General features: G+C 45.0%; 1 long non-coding RNA gene across 1 annotated transcript in view; it reads right to left on the reverse strand.

The window, feature by feature from the left end:
* Positions 1-4,265: 4,265 nt before the first annotated feature.
* Positions 4,266-23,937, reverse strand: part of LOC141986438 (uncharacterized) — a 36,200-nt gene continuing 16,528 nt past the window's right edge. Inside the window, exon 4 of the long non-coding RNA XR_012639280.1 lies at positions 4,266-4,716. This is a non-coding gene — a long non-coding RNA (uncharacterized LOC141986438). The remainder of the gene's footprint in view (positions 4,717-23,937) is intronic.

Consider the following 23,937-nt stretch of genomic DNA (forward strand, 5'->3'; position numbering starts at 1 on the left):
ACAATGTGCGGTACAGATATTTACTTCTATGCACTACTCTTCCTGATTCAGCAGAACAGAATCAGTAGCTCATCTATAAAATGTCAGATTATAAGGACAACGATGTGCTCTAATTAAACTCCATTCCCCATGAAGTGTATCAAGCGACACTACTCATAGGCAATAAACTAGGTTTGCCACACTAGAGAGAGCTGTAGAATTTGGCAAAGAAAGAAATACAAATGCATTATTCTTAGTGACTATGAAAGATTTTGCTAGATGGGGAAATAGGGAAGATATCCCAGTCAGATAACTCCAGCAGTTCCAGTTCCATGTTGCATTAATGGCTGAAACCAGTCTATCAGCCTTTGTGAAATGTCAGAAAATCATTACAACTTTTCTTAGCAGTAGTTGCTTATCATTTGCACTGAGCTTCAAAAGGATTATGTTCTGACTGTTTATTTTTGTAAACTTCATTGAAAAACAATGAAGGATTTTTTTATGCTTGGCAGCATCTGTTTTGTCAGAATCAAAGACGCTTCCTCGGGTATGCTTTGCTTGGGCCTGTGGCTATGAGCTATTAAATGCTTTATTTTCCTGAACATCATGGGGGGAAATTGCTAAATGGTAACAGTTAAGACTTTTCGGAGCACAGTCTTTGGAGACATTTCAAACTAGACAGAGCAAAGCAATAGGAAATCTACCGTAGGGGACAATCCTGCTAAGTCAGGGGAAGACTCAGTAGGTGTTTTTCATCTCTTGCTTCTTTGATGCGAGGATCAGTGGAAGAAGATATGAACTGTCTAAAATACATAGAGACAGTTAAAAATACAAACCTTATTTTTTTGCTTTTTAAAGGTTTCATGCCCTCCACTTCTATGAGGGGTGGCTTCCAACAGAGAGGCTCACTTGATGCATGATTAAAACAAATCTATTTTGGGGCAGCACAATCTTTTGAGAAACGTGTCAGACTGCCTCATGTTGACGATGTATTACTCTAATCTATCATCAGAGAGCTGTCACAATGTACAGCGTTATACATTCTTAGAGTGTGGCAGGCACACAGATGATATACACTCTTAGTGAAAAGATTTTGATGTTCAACAGAAGATTTCTAGAAGCAAATTCAGTGCAGTGAATAACGAAGGGCAGAGATAGACAGCTTTGTGTCACCCAAAAGGGAAGCTGGTGTTATGTGTATTTCTCTGATGCTATTTCTAGTGTCAGAATTCCAAATGCATGACCCTGGTAACATGTTGACTCTCGTAGCTTTTTCTGATAATGCTTTTGGATCAGGGCTTTATTATATGCATGGATTTTTACTAACAAACATCTCATTCCTTATTTAAGACTGAAGCCATGTTTTATGATATCATGCTAATTATTATGATAATTAAGCTGAAAGTGTTATTATTCAGTTTTGCATGTACCATATAAAATACACGTCCCAAAATGATTTGTCATGCTTTGGCACCAATTACACAATGAAAAGGAAGAATAGTTACTAGTCAATTAAACAAACAAGCACAGCATGTGGTTTTTATGGTACCCTTTTCTGACTGATTAGAAAATTACAGTGTAGCCCAGCACTGATCTAATCAGACTTCCTGAGTAAGGGTATGTCTACACTACGGAATAAGGTCGAATTTATAGAAGTCGGTTTTTTAGAAATCTGTTTTATATATTCGAGTGTGTGTGTCCCCACAGAAGTGCATTAAGTGCATTAACTCGGCGGAGTGCTTCCACAGTACCGAGGCTAGAGTCGACTTCCAGAGCGTTGCACTGTGGGTAGCTATCCCACAGTTCCCGCAGTCTCCACTGCCCATTGGAATTCTGGGTTGAGATCCCAATGCCTGATGGGGCAAAAACATTGTCGCGGGTGGTTCTGGGTACATATCGTCAGTCCCCCCTTCCCTCCCTCCCTCCGTGAAAGCAAGGGCAGACAATCGTTTCGCGCCTTTTTTCCTGAGTTACCTGTGCGGACGCCATATCACGGCAAGCATGGAGCCCGCTCAGGTAACCGTCACCGTATGTCTCCTGGGTGCTGGCAGACGCGGTACGGCATTGCTACAGAGTAGCAGCAACCCATTGTCTTGTGGCAGCAGACGGTACAATACGACTGGTAGCCGTCCTCGTCATGTCCGAGGTACTCCTGGTCGTCTGTGTGAGGTCGATCAGGAGCGCCTGGGCAGACATGGGCGCAGGGACTAAATTTTTAGTGACCTGACCAGGTCATTCTCTTAAGTCCGGCAGTCAGTCCTATTGAACCGTCTTATGGTGAGCAGGTAGGCAATATGTCCTTCTGCACCGTCTGCTGCCAGCCAAAGATGTAAAAGATAGATGGAGTGGATCAAAACAACAAATAGACCAGATTTGTTTTGTACTCATTTGCCTCCTCCCCTGTCTAGGGGACTCATTCCTCTAGGTCACACTACAGTCACTCACAGAGAAGGTGCAGCGAGGTAAATCTAGCCATGTATCAATCAGAGGCCAGGCTAACCTCCTTGTTCCAATAAGAACAATAACTTAGGTGCACCATTTCTTATTGGAACCCTCCGTGAAGTCCTGCCTGAACTACTCCTTGATGTAAAGCCACCCCCTTTGTGGATTTTAGCCCCCCTGAAGCCAACCCTGTAAGCCGTGTCGTCAGTCGCCCCTCCCTCCGTCAGAGCAACGGCAGACAATCATTCCGCGCCTTTTTTCTGTGCGGACGCCATACCAAGGCAAGCATGGAGTCTGCTCAGCTCACTTTGGCAATTAGGAGCACATTAAACACCACACGCATTATCCAGCAGTATATGCAGCACCAGAACCTGGCAAAGCGCTACCGGGTGAGGAGGCGACGTCAGCGCGGTCACGTGAGTGATCAGGACATGGACACAGATTTCTCTGAAAGCATGGGCCCTGCCAATGCATGCATCATGGTGCTAATGGGGCAGGTTCGTGCTGTGGAACGCCGATTCTGGGCTCGGGAAACAAGCACAGACTGGTGGGACCGCATAGTGTTACGGGTCTGGGACGATTCCCAGTGGCTGCGAAACTTTCGCATGCGTAAGGGCACTTTCATGGAACTTTGTGACTTGCTTTCCCCTGCCCTGAAGCGCATGAATACCAAGATGAGAGCAGCCCTCACAGTTGAGAAGCGAGTGGCAATAGCCCTGTGGAAGCTTGCAATGCCAGACAGCTACCGGTCAGTTGGGAATCAATTTGGAGTGGGCAAATCTACTGTGGGGGCTGCTGTGATGCAAGTAGCCCACGCAATCAAAGATCTGCTGATATCAAGGGTAGTGACCCTGGGAAATGTGCAGGTCATAGTGGATGGCTTTGCTGCAATGGGATTCCCTAACTGTGGTGGGGCCATAGACGGAACCCATATCCCTATCTTGGCACCGGAGCACCAAGCCGGCGAGTACATAAACCGCAAGGGGTACTTTTCAATAGTGCTGCAAGCTCTGGTGGATCACAAGGGACGTTTCACCAACATCAACGTGGGATGGCCGGGAAAGGTACGTGACGCTCGCATCTTCAGGAACTCTGGTCTGTTTCAAAAGCTTCAAGAAGGGACTTTATTCCCAGACCAGAAAATAACTGTTGGTGATGTTGAAATGCCTATATGTATCCTTGGGGACCCAGCCTACCCCTTAATGCCATGGCTCATGAAGCCGTACACAGGCAGCCTGGACAGTAGTCAGGAGCTGTTCAACTACAGGCTGAGCAAGTGCAGAATGGTGGTAGAATGTGCATTTGGACGTTTAAAGGCGCGCTGGCGCAGTTTACTGACTCGCTTAGACCTCAGCGAAACCAATATTCCCACTGTTATTACTGCTTGCTGTGTGCTCCACAATATCTGTGAGAGTAAGGGGGAGACATTTATGGCAGGGTGGGAGGATGAGGCAAATCGCCTGGCTGCTGGTTATGCGCAGCCAGACACCAGGGCGGTTAGAAGAGCACAGGAGGGCACGGTACGCATCAGAGAGGCTTTGAAAACCAGTTTCATGACTGGCCAGGCTACGGTGTGAAAGTTCTGTTTGTTTCTCCTTGATGAAACCCCCCGCCCCTTGGTTCACTCTACTTCCCTGTAAGCTAACCACCCTCTCCTCCTCCCTTCGATCACCGCTTGCAGAGGCAATAAAGTCATTGTTGCTTCACATTCATCACACAAATAGGGGGATGACTACCAAGGTAGCCCAGGAGGGGTGGTGGAGGAGGGAAGGAAAATGCCACACAGCACTTTAAAAGTTTACAACTTTAAAATTTATTGAATGACAGCCTTCTTTTTTTGGGGCAATCCTCTGTGGTGGAGTGGCTGGTTGGCCAGAGGCCTCCCCACCGCGTTCTTGGGCGTCTGGGTGTGGAGGCTATGGAACTTGGGGAGGAGGGTGGTTGGTTACACAGGGGCTGTAGTGGCAGTCTGTGCTCCAGCTGCCTTTGCTGCAGCTCAACCATACACTGGAGCATACTGGTTTGGTCCTCCAGCAGCCTCAGCATTGAATCCTGCCTCCTCTCATCACGCTGCCGCCACATTCGAGCTTCAGCCTGCCACCTCTCCTCCTGGTCATTTTGTGCTTTCCTGCAGTCTGACATTATTTGCCTCCACGCATTCGTCTGTGCTCTGTCAGTGTGGGAGGACAGCATGAGCTCGGAGAACATTTCATCTCGAGTGCGTTTTTTTTCTCTTTCTAATCTTCACTAGCCTCTGGGAAGGAGAAGATCCTGTGATCATTGAAACACATGCAGCTGGTGGAGAAAAAAAAAGGCACAGCGGTATTTAAAAAAAGACACACATTTTATAAAACACTGGCTACACTCTTTCAGGGTAAACCTTGCTGTTAACATTACATACATAGCACATGTGCTTTCGTTACAAGGTCGCATTTTGCCTCCCCCCACCGCGTGGCTACCCCCTCAACCCTCCCTGTGGCTAACAGCGGGGAACATTTCTGTTCAGCCGCAGGCAAACAGCCCAGCAGGAATGGGCTCCTCTGAGTGTCCCCTGAAGAAAAGCACCCTATTTCAACCAGGTGACCATGGATTATATCTCACTCTCCTGAGGATAACACAGAGAGATAAAGAACGGATGTTGCTTGAACGCCAGCAAACATACACTGCAATGCTTTGTTGTACAATGATTCCCGAGTACGTGTTACTGGCCTGGAGTGGTAAAGTGTCCTACCATGAAGGACGCAATAAGTCTGCCCTCCCCAGAAACCTTTTGCAAAGGCTTTGGGAGTATATCCAGGAGAGCCGCGAATGCCAGGGCAAAGTAATCCTTTCACATGCTTGCTTTTAAACCATGTATAGTATTTTAAAAGGTACACTCACTGGAGGTCCCTTCTCCGCCTGCTGGGTCCAGGAGGCAGCCTTGGGTGGGTTCAGGGGGTACTGGCTCCAGGTCCAGGGTGAGAAACAGTTCCCGGCTGTCGGGAAAACCGGTAGCTCACAGCAAGCAAGCGGAGAAATCTTCTTCGTCCCCAAAACCTGCTTCCGTATTGCCTCCATCTCCATTGAAGGAGTCAAACAACACGGCTGGGGTAGTGGTGGCTGAACCCCCTAAAATGGCATGCAGCTCATCATAGAAGCGGCATGTTTGGGGCTCTGACCCGGAGCGGCCGTTTGCCTCTCTGGTTTTCTGGTAGGCTTGCCTCAGCTCCTTCAGTTTCACGCGGCACTGCTTTGGGTCCCTGTTATGGCCTCTGTCCTTCATGCCCTGGGAGATTTTGACAAAGGTTTTGGCATTTCGAAAACTGGAACGGAGTTCTGATAGCACGGATTCCTCTCCCCATACAGCGATCAGATCCCGTACCTCCCGTTCGGTCCATGCTGGAGCTCTTTTGCGATTGAGACTCCATCATGGTCACCTCTGCTGATGAGCTCTGCATGGTCACCTGCAGCTTGCCACGCTGGCCAAACAAGAAATGAGATTCAAAAGTTCGCGGTTCTTTTCCTGTCTACCCGGCCAGTGCATCTGTGTTGAGAGTGCTGTCCAGAGCGGTCAAAATGGAGCACTCTGGGATAGCTCCCGGAGGCCAATACCGTCGAATTGTGTCCACAGTACCCCAAATTTGACCCGGCAAGGCTGATTTAAGCGCTAATCCACTTGTCAGGGGTGGAGTAAGGAAATCGATTTTAAGAGCCCTTTAAATCGAAATAAAGGGCTTCATCGTGTGGACGGGTGCAGGTTTACATCGATTTAATGCTGCTAAATTCGACCTAAAGTCCTAGTGTAGACCAGGGCTAAGATCAAAGCAGCATTGCAGCTGGCCCTATATCTTGAGTTTAAATCTTCTTTAAGAGATTGGTAGGCCAACATATATGCTTTTTAGTAGTACACTGCAAAAATGGTTCACAAAGTGGAGAAACTAAAATATTCATCTTATATCCAAGATTACTGTTATCACTAAAGGTGGAAATACAGGACAAAGATGATCAGGTCAGCAAACATTCCCTGTAAAGTAGCAAAGGTTAGGAACACTGTAACACCGATAGACCCCGGTTGTTGGTGGGCGGGACTGAATCTGGGACCTCTGAAGCTTAGTGCATGAGCCTCTACCGCTTGAGCTAAAAGCCAACTGGCTGTAGAGCAGCCTCATTTAACTCTCTCTAAGTGGTCTCGGTGCCACTAGATGGGACACAACGCCACACCCAGAAAAGTGTGTGGGTTACAATAGCATTCTGGGATATCATTTAAATCTGGGATTAGCACCCCTCTATTTATCAATACACCACATAGCATACAGGATAAATCAGGATGCAAAATATGTAGAAACTAGACAGGAAAGAAATCTTTCTCTGGATTAATTAAGGACTGCGGCTAGCCATTTAAAAACTAGAATTTAATAATGAAGTTGCATGTGCTTGTCACAAAACAGATTTTTTTTTTTAGGGAAGACTATCCAGATGGACTGCTGGGTATTGAGTCATCCCCTTAGCCATAAACTTCAGTACCCTATTCCAGTGCTTTGTTGAAAAAGAAAAAAAGCTATCAAGGTCTATATGCATAGTTTCTCTCTATTATGGTGATGGGCACAGTATACAGACTTTTATAGATAAATAAAAGAGATCATGGGTTGTATTAATTGATCACAAATGGGACTTTCCAAATCATCATGGGAAAGGAGGACTGATTAATTTGGGCAAATTAGACTTTCACATGGCTGCTATGTGGCCTCTATCCAGAGACAGAGTAAAGAGAAAGTGAGACTGAGGTTCTGAATTTATAACTTCAGTGTTTGAGATAAAGCGACCTTGCCTGGTCTGGATGGAAGTGACAGCGTTAGGCTCCAATAACTACCTTAAGCAGTAAATAAGCAATTCAGATAATTTTCTCATCTTGCTAAAAAACCCTGGGGGAAGGGGGGGGGTAAACCCTGCTCACCCAAACAAATTTAACTTTTCTCCTGTATAATCTGCTTCAGTCATTTTTGCTAGGGCTCACTGTAAGTCATAATTTAGGGCTGGGGACCCACTATGCTAGCTCCAGATTCTTAACCAAAGCCTCTAACTCTGATTTGTTCCTACTGTGCTTTCTTGTGAGCCAACCAAAAAAAAAACCACACACCACAGTCTGCTGCACAGATTTGCTTTTAGAGCCTCCCTTACTGTAGTCCTAGATAGAAATCAATAAACCCTTAGTTACAAGAGAGAAAAAAAACATAAGCTTTGACAAAGGCCAGGCATTCCTCATCCTGTAGTAAAGACAATTTACTTTCTACTGAGAGGGAGTCTGCTGAGAAGCTATGCACTGAAAAACAATCAAAATTGCTGCACGATCAGATATTGCAATATTCCTCAAGGATACAGCAATGGAAGGTTGCATTTAGGATGGAGTAATAGTCTGCTACCATGAATGTTGTGAGCTACAGTTCCATGAGGGAGGGAGCATGGTGACTGGTACTGTTTACAAGAAATCAGAAGGCTCCACTATTTATATTCCACCCAGTGTATTGTGGTCTCATCCTCATAAAGTGAGCTGTCTTTTCTTTCTTTTCAGTGATTTCTAATTATTTATGGAGGTTGATTAATATTCTTTTAGGCCAAAGCCTTTATAAGTATATTAGAAACCTTTTTAATGTCTATTCTTTTTTAAAACAGTACTAAATATTATTTAACTAATTGGCTGAGCATGCAAAGGGCTTACATACACACACAAATGGCATCAAGTTGAGAGTGTCAGTGTACGTAACAAGAATTTTTGAACTCACTGTGAGGAGCCCCAGACCTCAGGGCAGGTGGAGGGTCTGGGGCTCCCCAGGCTGTTCTTACCATTGCCTGACTCTGGCTTCCAGCCTGGCCAGGGGGAAGAGGAGGAGCAGGGGGTGGTGCTCCTGCATGTGTCCTGTTTTTGCATTTTGAAAAGGTGATCACCCTCGTCTATACCTACAGCAGGTTCCCATTTGTGGATCACTAAGCAGAGCTAGGCACCTATGTCTGACAGAGGGCAGGGCTTAGTGCACTTCTCCCCTTACTTAGGCTAGCATGCTGGCTTTTGTGGATCCCATTTTTAGGTACTTCTCTCTCTCACCATTCATTGTTTAGAGTCTAGATGCTTAACTAGGCTTTGTGGATTGCAGTGTTGTTCTTGTGATTTTCTAGGGACTCATGGGCAGTGGGTATCATAAGCCGGGGAAGGCTGTGCCTCCCCGAACAGTGTGGCATGGCCCTGCCCACACTCCATCCCCAGTTTCCCCTCCTGCCTACTTCCAGTTCCCTTCCCACTCTTCCCTGGCCCAGAGGCTGGGACAGGTAAGCTGGGGCTAGTGTTCACAAGGCCCGGGGCTGGGGGTGGAAGAGGAGGCAGAAGAGGAGGGGCAGGGCCTCAGGCAGAGGGGAGAGGCCAGGAGCTTGCCTTCCCCAATGGCTTGTTCACCTGCCGCCCAGAGACCTAAAAGTTAGGCACAGTGATGCTCAGCATTACAACACCTAAGTCCCTTCATGGATCACACCCTACGTTCTCAACAGAAAGGATGAGGCAGCTACTGCAGCCAGTTTTGGAAAGGAGGATTGTGGTGTTTCACCTTATATGGAAATAAATGAGGGTTCTGCCCTGGAGTTAATAAGAGACTAGCAAGTAGTACCAATAAAAATAAATAAAAAAATAAACCCCCACACACCACACTTGTTTAATTCACTAGAATACTCACAGAAAACAACCATTAAATGGTGTGGACCCATTTAAAAATTAATTTACTGGCATGAATGTTGATGGAAATAGTGAATATTAGGCAGTGGGGAGAACGGGAACGGATGTAAAGCCCATTGGAAAGACTTCCCTTATAGGCATTATATCCAGTCCTAGGCACAGAAAGTGAATACTGAAATAGTATTGAAAAATTACTTTAGATCGCATGATTGAATCAGAAAGCTAAAGTGTGATTTAATCAATACTTTTATTATTTTAAAAAGATATCTTGTTTTGAAAAAAATCTTATGCAACTTTTTGAACGAGCAAAGATTTATGTTCTTAAATCTTTTTAGTCAGCTGGCTGCGAATTACCCAAAGTTGTCTTTGAAGGTCTTATTGCTCTCGTACAATAGCATATGGCTTGCTTAGCTCTGAAATTGCTTTTCAGTATTTCTAAAAGATAACAGAGGTACGTGTTCTCTAGACAATATCAGGTAATAAAAACTGGAAGCAAAAGTTAATTAGAAAACTATGTGGACTTAGGAGAATTTTAACAGCAGTATTGGGGGGGGGGAACAACGTAGATGCTACAGCCTAAGCCTGCTGACCTTAATTTTTTTTTTTAAATGACATACTATTGTTTTTGCCTGAAAAGTCTAAGTGGGCCAATATGAGCTTTCAGCAGATGGCTTCATGATCAAAGCAAATGCAGAAGACAGAGGCTATAGAACAGAGGTGGGCAAACTACAGCCCGTGGGCCACGTCTGGCCCACGGGACCCTCCTGCCTGGCCGGCTAGTCCCCAGCCTCTCCCCTGTTGTCCCCCCTCCTCCGCAGCCTCAGCACACCGTGCTGCCGGTGCAATGCTCTGGGTGGCTGGGCAGCACAGTTGCAGAGCCGTGGCCTGACCCAGTGCTCTGGGCAGCGCGGTAAGGGAGCAGGAGAGGTTGGATAGAGGGCAGGGGAGTTGGGGGTGGGGGTGTGGATAGGGGTCAGAGGGTGGGAAACGGGGGGGTGGTGTGGTTGGATAGGGCCGGGGTCCTGGGGGGGCAAGTCAGGAATGAGAGGGGGCGTTGGATGTGGCAGTGGGGGGCAGTCAGGGGACAGGGGGTGGTGGATGGGGTAGGAGTCCCAGGGGAGCTGTCGGCGGCAAGAAGCAGGAGGGGTTGGATAGAAGGCAGAGGCTGGGCCATGCCTGGCTGTTTGGGGAGACACAGCCTCCCCTAACTGGCCCTCCATACAATTTTAGAAACCTGATGTGGCCCTCAGGCCAAAAAGTTTTCCCGCCCCTGCTATAGAACAAGGAAAAATTATTTAAAAAAAAAAAAGAAAAGAAAAGAGAGAGACACAGTGGTGGTGGTGGTGGGGGGGGATCAGAGCAAACAACCTATCAAATACAGATAAGCAATTTTCATTATCCATAATTTTTCTACATCTTGTTACCTCAGAGAGAAAAAGCATAACTAATGCTTACAAATAAAGATTGCATCCTCCTACTTTCTGTGCTCACTTCTGGTGTAGAAGACTTTGAAACATGTGTTGAGGACTCGAACCCCAGACAGCACGGTTCGTTGTCTGACCGGAGAGAGACAGGCAACACCAGCAAGGTCCGAACCCAAAGCTCTTTATTGAAGAGTGCACACAACAATAGAGAGCAGCCCGTCTCCAAAGAGAACCAGCAGCCTCTAGGTAAAACCAATAGGTTTTTATAGACCATTCCATCGCGTCACAGATTTATTCATAAAGCAGCCCATGCCCCCGCATGTTAGTTAAAATCCTCTCTCTATTATGCATGCACTTCTACCCCCTTATTGTAGATAACTTTTAGCAAATCGTAATGATTCACTAACTTTATCGGTATGGGTGTCAACCAGGAGACGAGGAGTTAAAAACAGACATAACACAAGAACAGGGAGTGGAAAACAGTGCCTCCTATCTCAACAAAAACTGTTCCCAGAACACTTGGTACAAAAATGCAGGCTTCCCCTTTTTTCTTACTCCCTGCAACTTAAACAAGTATTCTTTCATTCTACTTATCTCGTTCAGGGACTTTCCCAGCAACCTTTATTGGCCTGACTTTGGTTCGGTTGGCATAACTGCTTCATATTTAATTTTTCTCACCTAACACATGGAACTCCTGGATTTACCCTCTGATTTGGGTGCCACAAGTACTCCTTTCCTCTGATCTGGGTAAAGGAACTAGTCCTGCTTCTCCTGGGTTCCCCAGCAAAATTCCCATTAACTCCAAGGAGAGAAGGATCAGACCTCTGGAAAAGCCTGTGATTCACAGCAAGTACCTAGGTATCTTTACTGTGCTGCTGCAGCCCTTGGTCTCTATATTGTATCTTTTAACTCCAACTAGCCTAGTGAACTCAGGCTTTTTACTGACACATGCAAAACTGTTCTCAACTCACCTATTCATTTTTCCTCCTTGCTGCTATTGTATTCCTACGATCTCTTCTTGCAATTTAGCTGGTTTGACAGGATATGCAAAGAGATTTTGACACCTACTATAAGAGGAAACCATGACCCTGGAGCACCCTACTATAGTTTCATTGCTATGAGAAAGCCCTGCTGAACCAACCTAAGGTCTGAAGCTTTGGGTATTAATTCTCAGTCAGGATTCTGAGGCAGCTTTGGGTGGCATTACTAAGTGGGAGTAATGAAGTGCAGCTGAGCCTGTTTCAACTCAGAGGGGAGAAAGGGAAGGTGATTGTGTTGATTAGGGCATTGAATTCTGAGAAACCATGAAAGCCACCTTTTTCTCATTTGTACTTTTCTGGGCTGGAATTTGGTTTTTTGTTCACTGCTTGTAAAACTATATGGAAGGAATGTAGCTGGAGGCTCTTGATAAATTGATTTCAGTTTAGATTTTTCTAACCACTATGATAAAAAGCTATACAGTGAGGGGGATTTTAGGTTCAAAGCTTCAGGTGAACTATTCTCTCTTATTCTGTCCCTGTGATAGTTGGGATGTGTAACTTGCCATCTCTGTGTGCTATGCAGTTTTCCATAAGGCAGGATTCAGTGGTCATTTTACACCTAGCTTTTCCCGATTAGATTGTACCCATTGGCTCTTTCTAGTAATATAGAGTTTCATTTTTGTTAGCACAGGCGCAGAATTGGAAATAGATTTTGAATCATTTCACAGGCATTCCATTTTTCTTAGCATCAATCATAAGCAATTCTGTTTTGAGATTTGGATTTATTTCTATGTGGACTTGCTCTAGACTTAAAAGGTAAAAGAATGAAGAGTGTTTTCATTAAGGGTCTGTATAATTAGGACATGGAGCAATGGAAAATTGGCAAATATAGTTCCAGTCTGACTTTAAAAATAATACAGTGCAAAGGTTTCCAAAGTCCAGAACCAGTATAGCTAGAAATTAACCTCAAGGTTGAATTGCTTATGACAGTTGCTAACTGAAGTGGAATATGGGAGAGAACTCTGTTCTTTCCTAGACTTAATGTCATATTTAAAATAACAATGGTTCTCAAATTCCATTTTATAGACACACAAGTTTTTAAAATTTGCAGCCACCCCACAAGAAGGCATTTGTGCCCAAGTATTATATATAAATGAATGTCACAAGAAGTTTCTCTCATGTACATGCAGATGAGACAGAGCTAAACACACTTGTTTACACGTTTTAAAGAAAGCAGAACTGATCAGTGGAAAGATAAGCAGTGTTATATAAGATGTCAGGGTCATTACTCACAATGCCAAGAATACAAGCTGCTAAAGACTCATGCCTATGAAAATTGCATCAGAGCCAAGACATCAACTTTGCCATGTGCTCCACAATATAAGAAACCGTTTAGAAGAAACTCCTCATTAATCTATACTTAGCTGGTTGCTTTTCCATGCACAATTTCCTAATTAATTGCCTTTGCAAACCGAAACATGTATGACTCATTCACAATTTAGAAAGACCTTCCACTCTCTAGTAATATAGTAACCTCATCATCCCTGGAAGTAAACTATTGACAACAGGGCTTCTCCTGTTTATATCTGCCTCTTTTGTCTGTCTAAGATTTTCTGCTAGTACTGGTACAGTTCCACTGGTAGTAACCATGGTGAGAGCTGTAGTGTGCTGGTGGCTACCAGCATTTAGGGGCGGATTAGGGTTTTGAGAGGCCCCTGGGCCAAAGAAAATGGGGGCCCTTACAACCCTTCCACCTGCAGTCCCCCCCACCCAGCTCTGCCCACCGGGAACTCCAGCTGGGGCATGAGTGCCCATTTTTTCCACCCCCACCCCTTGGCCAGGGCCTCTTTGCATAGGACCATTGGCTAATCCCTCACTGCCAGCATTTCAACCCATGTCATCTAATGGCTCAGGGCAGGTCTAGATGATACAGGCATCTTGTCCAAGCTATTTCCATCACACACAAAAGTCACCACCAGTGGTATCAATGATGAAAACTCTAGTGTAGACCAGGCCCTTGGCAGTCAACATGTTAAACAATCTCTGGTTTCAAGTGTCTGTCATTTTCATCCCTGACCTGACCTAGCACTCAGACTTTTCAAGCTCTTTGAGGTGCTTGTTATATCTCACACTGCCCATAGAATAGTGTCCCTCTAAGGGTCTGAATCCGCTTCCATACAATTCAATGGCAAAGCTCCCAAAACTCAAAGGTGCAGGACTGAGTCCTAGATCAGGATATCAAGCTCTGATTTTCCTCAATCATTCACTAATGTAATTTGTGTACTGGGTAAATGTTACATTTCTATTCTTCTGCTCATCTTTCCTAATTAAAAATCTTCCTTAGAAGGTGGATCCATACAACAGTAGTGACTGTCCACCTTCTCATATTTTCTAAATAAGCACCTTCCACTCCAAGGGCTACCTACCCTTTGTTCTAGCCTAATTTCCATAGTTTCCATGTTATTTATCCTGCCTGGAGGAGTGTAAAGGAGTGGTCACCTGCTCTGGGCCTGAAAGGGTTACAGCCAGCCCTGGGAGAGGGCTGGGGTGGTGAGCCAAAGGCTAGGCTGATGGGGAAGGCAGCCTCAGCTGGGGTCACACCCCAATCAGGCCACAGCTGGCCCTATAAAAGGCTGTGAGCCAGGTGCTCAGGCAGTCTCTCTCTAGCTATAGAGAGAAATGAGCCTGGCTGCTTGGGAGCTGAGTAAGGTACCTAGAGTGGAGCAGGGCTGGGGGAGCTCTAGCCTGGAAACTCCCCAGGCTACAGGCCCTGTTAAAGGCCAGGAAGGGTACTAGGGTTGCAGAGGTACAGCCCAGGGTAGGCAAAGGCAGCAGGTCCAAACCCCCCTTTGCCAATGATGAATGGCTTGTACACTGCAGTCTGCCCCAGTGAGCAGGGGCTAGACGGTGACTGGTAGTAGCCATAGACTGAGGTGGGGATAGAGGGTTGGGGGAGACCCAGAGAGAGGGTGTACTGCCAAGGGACAGCACCCAAGATAGAGAGGTACGGGGGGCCTGAGGCAAGTGGGACTGCAGAGGGTGCTCCGGAGGCTGGAGAGCTAATTCCCAGGATGACTAGCAGGAGGCTCCACACCGGTGAGTCCCACCTTGCTACAAGGAGTTATCCTGAACCCAGCTCACTGCTGGCCTTGCTCCTGCATTTAAAAAGCCAGGGTTCATGATTCTTATACTTCTCTCACCAATAATTCCACTCTCCTATGAATTCACAGATTAATGCTGATCTGTGACATAAGAGTTTTCATATCAGAGCTTATTAAAATGATTGGCTTATGGGCACTCCAAGATACTTGATCTTTATTTAGTTTTTAAACAATGCCTACAAGTGGAAACAGGTATAATGTTCTCATATTATACATTAAGAAGAGTTTCCAAATCAGAGTCTAGTTCTGCAAGAAGGTGAATGCCCTCAATTTGTATCAGCTGGGGCTCAAGATTCTGAGTACCCTAGCGGATCAAGTACCTATCCTCCACAATGTCTGTACCCATAAGGAGTACATGAGACAAATCTAATCCATGCAATTTCTTAATTGCACTCTAAACATCCTGTTAAGGAACTTTCCCTTCTAGGAAGAATTCACATCAAAGAAAAGACAGGGAAGAAGACTGTAAAATAATTTAAATAAAGCTGTACAGTCATGGAAAGGAAACATTTACAATCAGTGTCCTTTATCTACTTTGGCTTTCTCTAGAGATGTAGTTGTTCTCCGTATTAGTGTTCTTGGGATTAGAGTTTGACTGCAGCAATTCTACCTGCTATTTTGTGTACTCTAGTATATGAATTTAGATGGGCCATTTCCAACTTCTTTAACCCAGTTTCAGGTCAAGCTATGTTTCGTGCACAAGTTTATCTGAACCATATCTCAAAGCAGAGTATGAAATGCCAGCATCTGACAAGAGTTCTGAGCAGAAGGGGGAACCAAAAACCGAACCCCATGCACAAGGTGTCATGCTGTGTGGAGTGGCTTACAACCATGAGTGCTAACCTCATGGCAGACTGTCAAGAAGCAGGACAGAGACTCCAAACTGGCTGTATATTCTATAATTAGAGGTTACCACCCCAGGAACAAATAGGAACTCCTAAAGCACTATAAACAGCCTTACCCAAGGTGGCAGTCTCTGACTCCATGATATCCCAATCTATCTTGCCACCCAGATAAGTTGCACTGTGTGGTAACTGGTTGCTATACACCAAAGATCACAACATATTCAGGTGGCTCCCAGTCTCAAGTGACTAGTCACTTACCTCAGGTCAATTTGTACTTGTAGCCAATCCTATAGTAAACTAAGAAAAGAAATGAGTTATTACAAGATTACAGCAGGAAAGTATACACAAATGAGTTCTAGTCTATGCTTTTAAGAGGTGACAGATGACTACAACTGTCAGCTCTGAATGTCTGGGGTTTCAAATACATAGTTTCTAGATATGATTTAATGATTTTTCATACCTGGCACAAGCTTCTTACAGCATTGTTGCTCTGTGTCTCCTCTCCCCTCATGCATCCGATGAAGTGAGCTGTAGCTCACGAAAGCTTATGCTCAAATAAATTTGTTAGTCTCTAAGGTGCCACAAGTACTCCTTTTCTTTTTGCAAATACAGACTAACAGGGCTGCTACTCTGAAACAGACAAAGTTTCTCCCCCTTGCCCCCCATTTTAAAAAGTTCTAGCCCTCCTATTGGCTATTTTGGTCAGGTGCCCACTCCCTTCCTTTTACCTATGGGCTTTTTTAACCCTTTACAGGTAAAGCAAGTGGAGAACTACTACTAACAGGGATTTTGTAGCTAGCTGGCTGGCTGTCCGTAAAAGGGAGCTCCCCCACTTCTTTTATCACAAACAACTTTAGACCTAAGCTATTATGTGGTCACAAAGGGACACTGCTGACAAATAGGTGATCACGACAGATAATTTCCATTAATGTAACAATTAATAGGACTAGCCTAAAGGATGCTTTCCCTGTTCAGCCTCTCTTCCTTTGCCCTGTGTGAGAGATCCAGTTGTGGTGCTGCAGTGTCTCAAGGCAAAGTATTAGAGAACTTTTCCTACAAATCCCCATTTGCTTTTATGGGATGCTGCTTTGTAATCATCCCGGTTACTTAATTATAATATTGCATAGTATGTGTTCACATAGTTTTAAATGTGTATTTACTATTTCTTAATTTGTGTGTGGCTGTGCCTAAAGGCCCCAGTCAGGATTGGGCCCTTATTGTGCTAGGTACTGTACAAATACAAAGGAAGACATAGTCCTTGTTCCAAAAAGTTTACAATCCAATAATGAGATTGATTAGCATACACTGGTATTGCACTAAGGGTCTGCTCCTGCTCCCATTGATTTCAGTGGTGTGGGATCAAGCCCTCAGAGCATGGGATGTAAAGTTTAGCTTCTAAATAGAAAGTCTTGCCATCTGAAGCCAACCTTTTAACTTAGGCAAATATGACCAAGAGTGTCAAGCCTTCAGGAGAATGCAGGCCAGAGCGATACCAGCAAGTTTTCCTAGTATAGCTATATTGTTTCCGGTGGGGTGGGGAAGGGCGAAAACTACAAACAATTATACTGGTATATCTGTGTCTACATGAGCACTTTTGCCAGTGTTAATTAAAAAAAAACCATGGGGGGGGGGGGGGGGAAGAGAGGAAGAGAATCACCCACTAACTGATATTGTTATACCATCAAAAGTTTAGTGCAGACCTAGGCATAAGATCAAAGAGAAAGGTGAGAAGTAATTTTAAATTCTTAAAAGGATTTCAGGTGGACCACTCAGATCTAGAAGCCTAGATGGTGGCCTGGTTACCTGGGTGGCCCAGATCACAGAACTACCACCTCTTCTTCAAGAGCAGGGAGCTAGGTGACCAGTACTAGAACAACTCGAGAGCTGGTGTACATACTGTTGTCAATCCTATGCCCACCACATACACATTACCCGCTTTACAGATAGCGCAGGTAGTTATCAGCATTCAAAGCAAATAAAAAGAGTTAGTGAACTAGTCATCTAAAACAGCTTGAAAACAAAACAAAAAACTGAATCCAACTACACTTCAGAATGTAGGGGGTTTTGAAAGTTTTAAAAGAACAAAAATTGGAGAAAGTGATGCTTACCAAGAAAACTGGGAAGTTTATTACAAAATTTAAAAAGTGGTGCACAAATTAACACTGATAAATTCCCGGGAAACTTTAAACAAAATAAAAATGGAAAGTAAAGGGTCCAACTCATGTTTTATTTCCTAAAACGGCTACATGTGCAAATGGAACAGAAGTGTTACAATATCCTGTAGGATGATGCAACATGCTCTCTCTCCTGTGTGTGTCTAGTCAATTCTGCTCAGCTGTCCTGTGGGAGGATATCATGATCTCTACTCCTCCCCACAAAGTTTGGGTGACCTGTGCCCTCATTGACACTAGAAAGGAACATTTCAGGAACTGCAGTTTGCACTTGGTTGGCTACAGTGCTCTGAGTGAGAAAGCCAAATCCCATGCCCCATCCACAAAGCATCTGGTTCTAAACACTACTAATATTTCATTTGAGACAGTAAAGAGAAATCCTTTAATTTAGATTTTTATGGAAAGTAAAAAATATGTTTCTCAAAGCTTCCCACAGCTAGCCCCCTATGGTGGGGGGCAGGGCACCCTGGGACTCCCCCCCCCTCAAACCTACTGTCCATTGTTTATCCTCAGTTCCCCCTGTTGGCAGCACATGAGGGAGCTCTCAGAGGCAACCTCTCACAGGCAGTGGGTCAGCTCCTCTTTTTCTCTTCCGCTTGCAAGGGAGGAGTATCTGCCTGGAAAGAGGACCAGTCTCTCAGACAGCCCCAGAATATTCAGTTCTAAGGGCTCAGTTTCCCAGAATCTATTGCCCCTTCAGAGGATTTACCTTCTACTTCTCTTCCTGGCATATATTTCCTCCATAGCAGTCAGAACAGCCTCAGGAACAGTACAGCTTGCAACTGTCTCCACCTCAGTTGGACTATCTCTGTTACTTGCAGCCTCTGGAGGGAGGAGCCTTCTTCCTGTGGTAAGTTCACTCTGTAAGCTCCTCCTCCTGAACAAGCCTTGCAGGTGCATCTCATTAGTGTGGAATAGGCCCAGAAGAGCTTATTAGCCTCCTCCACACCAGTCTGAGGGTGTCTCTCTTCCCACCCCTATTTACATAGGAAGTAAATGGGAATATATAGGGGAAAAATAAAATATTAGAACCATAGGCAAAATTCTCCTTTCAGAGCCACACAGTGGAAATTTTGGTTTTATTAGGTTCCTCCTAATATCAATGAGAATTCTATCCACGGGTGAAATAGACTATTGGAATCTAATTCCACTGTGCAGATATAAGGGGAGAATTTCCTCAGTGATCTTTTGATCACTTCATGCTATGAAACTTTCTGACGGACTTTCTGTTTAGATTATAGCAATATTCATTGCTCATCCACTTTGTATTACAAGATGTTTAAAGACAGATTTACAGAAGATGTCTGGATGTATAAATATTAGGCTGGGGAACAGGAAATCCTAAATTCTAACTCCCTGATTATTAGGAAAGTAGTTTTAATATACTTTAGATGTCTTTTGTCCCTGCTTTTATCCCCACCATGGACTAAAACTTAGTTCAGTTTTTTCAAACCTGGGTGCCTCAAATTAAACACCTAATTATGGATTTAACTTCAGGCACCCAAGTTTGAAAATGTTGGCTTTAATGTCTCTGCCTTAGATTCTCCATCTACAAAGTGAAGACAATAATACAGAAGTTGGTCCAATACAAGCAATTATCTCATCCACCTTGTCTCTGCCATAACACTGTTATTCTGAAAGGTGCTAATGGCTGCCACCAGGTGAGTCTTTACTTCAAAAACAATCACAGAACATCAATGGAAGTGCCAAACACTCTTCCTTACTCAATGGAATGAGCAACTAAACTCCTTTATATATTAGAAACAGCTACAAATAACATAGGGATTACCCAAGGTACATAACAGGTTAAAGCTAAATTATGCAGGCTGAGGGGTTTCCCTGATTGCAAACACAGGGTCTAGGATACTGGTTTTGCAGCCAGTTTGTGTTAGAGGCAAAAAATCTGGAGAAGAGTTGTGAATGTGACCCTGGGAAGAAGCAGAGAGACAGGGCTTCTTGAGCACAGAGCTTGCTGGAGTAACAGACTTGGGGATTTCTGAGCAAGGAAACTGTCTGCTGTTTGTGTCTACTGTGCTTAGAGAAACAGGACTGTGTACTTTTTTGATTAATAAACAAGATTACAATAAAGGAATACCTGATTCCTATTACCAACTTCTCCTAATGGAAACAACCCTGTGAGGCCCTGAATATTGACTGACCATTCAGGTCAAAGGGGCAACAATACTTACTTTCTGCACTGGGCCTCTGAGGTTTTATTAACTAATCTTTGAGAAAGACTACAGTATATAATTATGCTTTATTTATTTATTGTGGCACCCAGGGCACATTGTGGTAGGCACTACAGAAACATATAACTAAAAGATTGCCCATGTCCTGAAAAGCTTACAATTTAATATGGACCTATAAGGGCTAAATACATTAACTCCTCAATTAACGTTGTAGTTATGTTCCTGAAAAATGCGACTTTATGCGAAACGATGTTAAGCAAATCCAATTTCCCCATAAGAATTAATGTAAATGGGGAGATTAGGTTCCAGAGAAATTTTTTTCACCAGACAAAAGACATTATATACATATTCAGTATAAGTTTTAAACAATTTTAAACAAACAGTTTAATATTGTACACAGCAATGAATGATTGTGAAGCTTGGTTGAGGTGGTGGAGTAAGAGGGTGGAATATTTCCCATGGAATTCCTTGCTGCTAAATGATGAACTAGCACTCTGAGCCCTCAAGGGTTAATACGGTGCTGTTAATGTAGCCTCACACTCTACAAGGCAGCATGGACTGAGGCAGGAGGGAGGAAACACAATAGATGCAGGGCAGTAGCTGCAAACACTTTCCTGTAAAAACTGAACATGATGATGAGCCCACGCTATCCAACTGGAGCGCACCACTCCCTCCTCCTGACAGCACATGCATGGCTGCACAGTTGCTGACTTTCTAAAGTGCTGGGGGGTGCATGCATGAGTGTGAGAGAGAGATATGCATTGCCCCTTTAAGTACGCTGACGCCACTTCAAGTACATTGCCCTTTTAAGCACATCAGCGCATTCAGACAGGAGGCAACAACTTCCAGCAAGCCCCCTCTGTTCTGTCCCCAAGCCCCGTCCCCCTCCTCCACTTTGCAAGCAGCAAGCTCAGCAAGCAGGAAGCTCCTGGGAGCAGCTCCAAGGCAGAGGGCAGGGCAGAAGCAGCACGGCAGTGGTGGGAGGGACAGCTGAACTGCTGCTGGGTAGCTGCTGAGCCACATCTCTTACAGGAAATTTAGGGGAGCTGATGTGGGGGTGGGCTGCTGCCCCCCTGGTTCTAATCCCCACAAGGAAGGGCTGCTCTTCCAGAGAATCCTGCAAGCAGTAGACAAAGCAGGCAGCTGCCAAACAACGTTGTAAGGGAGCATTGTGCAACTTTAAACAAGCATGTTAGAATCATAGAATATCAGGGTTGGAAGGGACCTCAGGAGGTCATCTAGTCCAACCCCCTGCTCAAAGCAGGACCAATCCCCAACTAAATCATCCCAGCCAGGGCTTTCTCAAGCCTGACCTTTAAAACCTCAAAGGAAGGAGATTCCACCACCTCCCTAGGTAACGCATTCCAGTGCTTCACCACCCTCCTAGTGAAAAAGTTTTTCCTAATATCCAACCTAAACCTCCCCCACTGCAACTTGAGACCATTACTCCTTGTTCTGTCATCTCCTAACACTGAGAACAGTCTTGATCCATCCTCTTTGGAACCCCCTTTCAGGTAGTTGAAAGCAGCTATCAAATCCCCCCTCAGTCTTCTCTTCAGCAGACTAAACAATCCCAGTTCCCTCAGCCTCTCCTCATAAATCATGTGTTACAGTCCCCTAATAATTTTTGTTGCTCTCCGCTGGATGCTTTCCAATTTTTCCACATCCTTCTTGTAATGTGGGGCCCAAAACTGGACACAGTACTCCAGATGAGACCTCACCAATGTTGAATGGAGGGGAATGATCACGTCCCTCGATCTGCTGGCAATACCCCTACTTATACAGCCCAAAATGCCGTTCGCCTTCTTGGCAACAAGGGAACACTGTTGGCTCATGTCCAGCTTCTCGTCCACTGTAACCCCTAGGGTCCTTTTCTGCAGAACTGCTGCCTAGCCATTCGGTCCCTAGTCTGTAGCGGTCCATGGGATTCTTCAGTCCTAAGTGCAGGACTCTGCACTTGTCCTTGTTGAACCTCATCAGATTTCTTTTGGCCCAATCCTCTAATTTGTCTAGGGCCCTCTGTATCCTATCCCTACCCTGCAGCGTATCTACCACTCCTCCCAGTTTAGTGTCATTTACAAACTTGCTGAGGGTGCAGTCCACGCCATCCTCCAGATCATTAATGAAGATATTGAACAAATCCGGTCCCAGGACCGACCCTTGGGGCACTCCACTTGATACTGGGTGCCAACGAGACATGGAGCCATTGATCACTACCCGTTGAGCCCGACGATCTAGCCAGCTTTCTATCCACCTTATAATCCATTCATCCAGCCTACACTTCTTTAACTTGCTGGCAAGAATACTGTGGGAGACCGTATCAAAAGCTTTGCTAAAGTCAAGGAATAACACGTCCACTGCGTCAGTTATCTCATCATAGAAGGCAATTAGATTAGTCAGGCATGACTTGCCCTTCCATGCTGACTGTTCCTGATCACTTTCCTCTCCTCTAAGTGCTTCCGAATTGATTCCTTGAGGACCTGCTCCATGATTTTTCCAATGACTGAGGTGAGGCTGACTGGCCTGTAGTTCCCCAGATCCTCCTCCTTCCCTTTTTTAAAGATGGGCACTACATTAGCCTTTTTCCAGTTGACCGGGACTTCCCCCGATTGCCATGAGTTTTCAAAGATAATGGCCAATGGCTCTGCAATCACATCCACCAACTCCTTTAGCACTCTCGGATGCAGCGCATCCGGCCCCATGGACTTGTGCTCGTACAGCTTTTCTAAATAGTCCCGAACCACTTCTTTCTCCACAAAGGGCTGGTCACCTCCTCCCCATGTTGTGCTGCCCAGTGCAGCAGTCTGGGAGCTGACCTTGTTCGTGAAGACAGAGGCAAAAAATGCATTGAGTGCATTTGCTTTTTCTCTCTCACTAGGTTGCCTCCCTCATTCAGTAAGGGGCCCACACTTTCCTTGGCTTTCTTCTTGTTGCTAACACACCTGAAGAAACCCTTCTTGTTACTCTTAACATCTCTTGCTAGCTGCAACTCCAAGTGTGATTTGGCCTTCCTGATTTCACTCCTGCATGCCTGAGCAATATTTTTATACTCCTCCCTGGTCATTTGTCCAATCTTCCACTTCTTGTAATCTTCTTTTTTGTGTTTAAGATCAGCAAGGATTTCACTGTTAAGCCAAGCTGGTCGCCTGCCATATTTATTATTCTTTCTATACATCAGGATGGTTTGTTTCTGTAGTCTCAAGGATTCTTTAAAATACAGCCAGCTCTCCTGGACTCCTTTCCCTCTCATGTTGTTCTCCCAGGGGATCCTGCCCATCAGTTCCCTGAGGGAGTCAAAGTGTGCTTTTCTGAAGTCCAGGGTCTGTATTCTGCGGCTCTCCTTTCTTCCTTGTGTCAGGATCCTGAACTCGACCATGTCATGGTCACTGCCTCCCAGGTTCCCATCCACTTTTGCTTCCCCTACTAATTCTTCCCGGCTTGTGAGCAGCAGGTCAAGAAGAGCTCTGCCTCAGTTGGTTCCTCCAGCACTTGCACCAGGAAATTGTCCCCTACACTTTCCAAAAACTTCCTGGATTGTCTGTGCACCACTGTATTGCTCTCCCAGCAGATATCAGGGTGATTGAAGTCTCCCATGAGAATCAGGGCATGCGATCTAGTAACTTCCGTTAGTTTCCGGAAGAAAGCCTCGTCCACCTCATCCCCCTGGTCTGGTGGTCTATAGCACACTCCCACCATGACATCACCCTTGTTGCTCACACGTCTAAACTTAATCCAGAGACACTCAGGATTTTCTGCAGTTTCATACCAGAGGTCTGAGCAGTCATACTGCTCTCTTACATACAATGCAACTCCCCCACCTTTTCTGCTCCACCTGTCCTTCCTGAACAGTTTATATCCATTCATGACAGTACTCCAGTCATGTGAGTTATCCTACCAAGTCTCTGTTATTCCAATCACGTCATAATTCCTTGACTGTGCCAGGACTTCCAGTTCTCCCTGCTTGTTTCCCAGGCTTCTTCCATTTGTGTATAGGCACTTAAACACACTGATCATCCCGCTTTCTTAGTATGAGGCAGGAGCCCTCCCCT

Source organism: Natator depressus, chromosome 4 (genome assembly GCF_965152275.1).
Source record: "Natator depressus isolate rNatDep1 chromosome 4, rNatDep2.hap1, whole genome shotgun sequence".
Taxonomy (NCBI): domain Eukaryota; kingdom Metazoa; phylum Chordata; order Testudines; family Cheloniidae; genus Natator; species Natator depressus.